We start from the raw sequence: 4,358 nt of genomic DNA on the forward strand, positions 1-4,358 counted from the left end.
ATATATATATATATATATATATATATATATATATATATATATTGTGTGTGTGTGTGTGTGTGTTTTCATTTTCTGGGAAATAGATTTTTGAAAAATTAGCAATAAATTCAAATTTGAAATGCTGTAATTTATTACCTTGCTAATAACTCTATATTATATTATATAACAGAAAGAGAGAGAGAGAGAGAGAGACTATAATAAAAAGAGAAAAAAATGTTTTAATAATGCACCAAGATGCCCGTTAAAAATCACATTTAGTGATTGCTTTTTAAGAAAAACAAAAAAATGCCAAGACTACCGGAAAATGTAAAAGAATAAATTCAATTTATTTCTTATTTCTAATTTAGGATATCAGGTAAAAATAGACTCTGAGTAGAGGTGTGTTGCACTAAAAAAGCAAAATAATAATAATTTGATCGGTATTGATTAGTGACACCTGATTATTGAGCATATATTATATCAACATTTTCTTCCCAGTATTTTTTTGAGTATTGCGTTTATTATAGATTGCATACACCTGAACAAAATTGCAGAAGACCTGACCTAAATCAATCTAAGCACCAAAGTCATGAAATATAAAATTTCTTGTATCAAATTCTTTTTTTTTTCCTTTCTTCAGCTGAAATTAGGTCAATTGATCTGATATAACACCTTGTTTACAAAAGATGATGGCTAATGCTAACAGAGAACGGATAACTCTACACACACGTGCACACACACACACACACACACACACACACACACATGTATACATACATGTAAACATATACATGTCTACATATATGTGTGTGTGTGTGTATATATATGCATGTGTGTATGTCTATATGTATAAATATATATATGTGTGTAGAAAGAGAGGGGGAGGGGGTAATAGACATTCTTTCATCTTTTACTTGTTTCGGTCATTAGACTATGGCCATGCTGGGGCAACGCCTTGAAGCATCTTTTAGTGGAAGAAAAAGGATACAGTTGATGGAATTCATTTTCTTTATATTACTGGTATCAGTCTGTCAGTCCCAGGAAGGATGAAAAGTAAGTTGACCCCTACACCCAGGGATATCAGAATATAAAGCATAAAAATGACCTGAAGTGGACACTGCCATCTTCCACCCTCATATCAACAAATATAAGCAGCTTGATAATTTGAGCTAAAAAGTGGTCAGACCTTGGAGATAACATGTGAAAGGGGTCGCTAGAGAGACGTAATTATGTATGATGACATCAGAGATGAAGATATAATGAGAGAGGATTGTTGTGGTGTGAGAGAAACAGAATTTGAGACAAAGAGAGAGAGAGAGAGAGAGAGAGAGAGAGAGAAAGAGATAGAGAGCAATCAAGGGGTGTCCATGTACAACAGATGAAAAGGAAAAGAAAGATGCTGAAGGTAAGAGAGGAGAAGGTTTACCTAAATGGAATTGATCATTTTAGAAATATCAAACGGTGATAACTGACCAATCATGGCACAGGTAAAAGCCAAGTTTAAAAAACACACACAAAAAAAGAAAAAAAAAACTGAATGGAGTGAAGGATTAACAAAAAAATTGTGAGTCCAAACGTGGGGAAATGTGTTTTATAAGTACACATTTATTATCATTAGTTTGTGGCAGGAAACGGTTAATGTTAACAAGAACCTAGCAAATAAATAACTGGAAGTATTAATTAATAGTAAATTAGAATAAAGTAGAATAAATAATTGTCATGTTGCAGCCAAGGTCTTTTTTTTAATGAGAATGTTGTAGACTGTATATTTATTTATGTGGTAGATACCTTAATGATTGCATACTGTAGCCAAGGTCTGTTTAAATGAGAATAAAAAGTGTATATATATATATATATATTTATGTGGTAGGTATTTTAAATGGTGATACATTCAGATTCTTAAGTATCTATGAGTGAAAAACGAAAGACAGAGGAGAATAAAACTAATTATCTATTTCAAGAAGTCAGAGTGTTTGGTTGCAAGAACAGGGTATCCAATAGCTGCAGAAGAATTTATACTACTAATGATTTTGTTAAAAAGTGGCTGAGATAATACAGTTAAAGGGACAATTTCAATTTCTAGTGGCCAGACTAAAAAAAACAAAGGAAACAAGGATATCATCATCATTGTTTTAATGCCCACTTTTGCAAGCTTCTATGATGGGCCAGACAGAATTCACTGATGTAAATTTTCAACAGCAAGATGCTCTTCCTGTCTCCGACCCTCCAATGATTCCAAGTAAGGTAATACTTCCTCTTTGCCATATATGTTTCCTTGAAAGACTTGAAACCAGCAACACCACATGTATGAAAGGGACACTCGCTTTCGACAATCATGCAACATCAAGACAAAGAGGTGCAAACACACATATACTAACTCTCTCTTTCTTTCTCTTTCTCTCTCTACACACACACATATATATATATACATGCAGGGTGCAATGGGTAAATCATCGCCATTTCATATTTTCAATTTCATGCATGTGCATCGTTTGTTTTTGATTTTGTCGCCTACACAGTATAGTAGGGTCAGTTGGGCACTGTCTGTGAGAAAAACAACACCAGTTGAGAACCATCGCTCTAGACTTCGATAAAAATTAATCATTAACACAAATAATTAATTTTCATTACAAGTGTAGTTTTAATTGATTAAATATTCACTGCTTTTTTGCATGCCGTTACAGCACATATGGTATCTCTCACAAAAAGACATGTTTTCTTTGCTTGTTTTTTAAATGTTTTGTTTATTCTTTGTTGCTTCTTTATTCCACACGTGGCAATTCTTAGAAACGAAGCAGTTTTATATCTCCCCTTTTCTTCTCTTTTTTTTTCCCAATTTTTTTTTTTTTTTCCCTTTCTGTCTGAATCTTCATTTCCACTGAGAGAAAGAAAATATATACGAAATCAATACTTACAACATGAAATCTTGCTCCCAGCTAGGATTATTTCCTTTAACTTGAATTGTCGTCGATTTCACATTTTGAAGTTTCAGTGTCACATAAGTGTTATATCTCTCTGGAAAGAAATAAAAACAAATAAATATACATGAATAACGGACAGAGTCAACATCCACTGACAAGGCTGCAAAAGCAACGAAAATTTTGGAAGAAAATATATAAATGATAAAAGAGTAGAAATCGAACCAGTGAGTGTGTTAGAAGAATAAAGCATTAAGACCAATATGACCCTCCCTAGACACAACATAAATATTTCATTAAGAAAATACAGAAACTAAAATTTCTAAAAGCGGATTTAGTAAATGACTGAGATAAATCAGTCATATGATTGTTCAGCATCTGTTTTGCAAACTGACAAGGGTTAAATAGAAACATACTTGAGACGGGAGTTTTACGGCTGGATGCTCTTCATGTCATTAACCCTTCCACACAAATATCCAGCTCTATAGAAGCATAGTTCTACCTACAAACAGCTCTCTATGTGAGTGAGACATGGAAGAATGATTACAGTTAAGTTCACTGCTATCAATTCCCCATGAGGAAAATTCACCAAGAAAACATATCCATAGTATCTCTCGCCATTAATAGTTAAAAACTATTTTACTGTAAAAAAAAAAATGGTGACTTGACGACGGTGAACTTTTCCTGTGGTAAATTGATGATGGTGAGTTTACTGGACATGGGAAAAACACTGTGAAAATCAACAGAAAACTGGACATGTTCTACTGAAGATGAATGAGAAGAATTCTGAGAATGTATTGGGAAGATCACTTAACCAATAACAACATTGTAAAGAGAGCCAACATATGAGGGGGGGTGCTGAAAATTTCCTGGTTTTGAGTGAAAGAAAATATAGGAAGATCAATTATGATTTTATTCCTCATCCTCCACTCTCAGATTCACACACTTATTGCAGAGATCCTTCAGGTTTTCTAAGCCCTGCAAAAGAACTCGGAAGGTTTGGCCTTCAACCAGGCCTGTCACAACACCCTTAAAGCAAGGAACTTTTCAACATCTTCCCATAAGACCACTGAGCAAAACCCTCAAAGAGTGAAGATTAAAACTAATGGTAAACTTACTCTGGCTACTAGAACAACCGTGTGTGTGTGTATATGTGTGTGTGTGTCTATATGTGTTTGTCCTCCCCACAACCACTTCCCAACTACTTTTGTTTTGTTTACCCCCCTGTAAAGTACCGAGGTCAATTTGTTCAACTAAAACAGTTCAAGACAATTGCCCCAGCATTGCCACAGTCCAATGGCTAGAAAGGTGAAGACAGCATCTCCAGCACTACATCATATCCTATGTCCTTCCTATATCTTAAGACAGTAGGGAGTGGTTGGATGAAAATTTGGCTGCTACTTCTAGCAAGTCAAATAGCCATGTGGCGGATGCAGAGGCTTCCTCCTTACCTCACGGCAG

General features: G+C 34.5%; 2 long non-coding RNA genes across 3 annotated transcripts in view; one reads left to right on the forward strand and one right to left on the reverse strand.

Annotated features, from left to right (window-relative positions):
* Positions 1–1,879: 1,879 nt before the first annotated feature.
* LOC128250557 (uncharacterized) overlaps positions 1,880–4,358 on the forward strand; it is a 7,787-nt gene continuing 5,308 nt past the window's right edge. The window contains exon 1 of one of the 2 annotated variants that reach the window (XR_008266592.1): positions 1,880–2,223. This is a non-coding gene — a long non-coding RNA (uncharacterized LOC128250557). The remainder of the gene's footprint in view (positions 2,224–4,358) is intronic. The other variant, XR_008266593.1, reaches the window with a different exon arrangement.
* LOC106880194 (uncharacterized) overlaps positions 2,393–4,358 on the reverse strand; it is a 105,629-nt gene continuing 103,663 nt past the window's right edge. Inside the window, exon 3 of the long non-coding RNA XR_008266591.1 lies at positions 2,393–2,994. This is a non-coding gene — a long non-coding RNA (uncharacterized LOC106880194). The remainder of the gene's footprint in view (positions 2,995–4,358) is intronic.

This window comes from Octopus bimaculoides, chromosome 22 (assembly GCF_001194135.2).
Source record: "Octopus bimaculoides isolate UCB-OBI-ISO-001 chromosome 22, ASM119413v2, whole genome shotgun sequence".
Taxonomy (NCBI): Eukaryota; Metazoa; Mollusca; class Cephalopoda; order Octopoda; family Octopodidae; genus Octopus; species Octopus bimaculoides.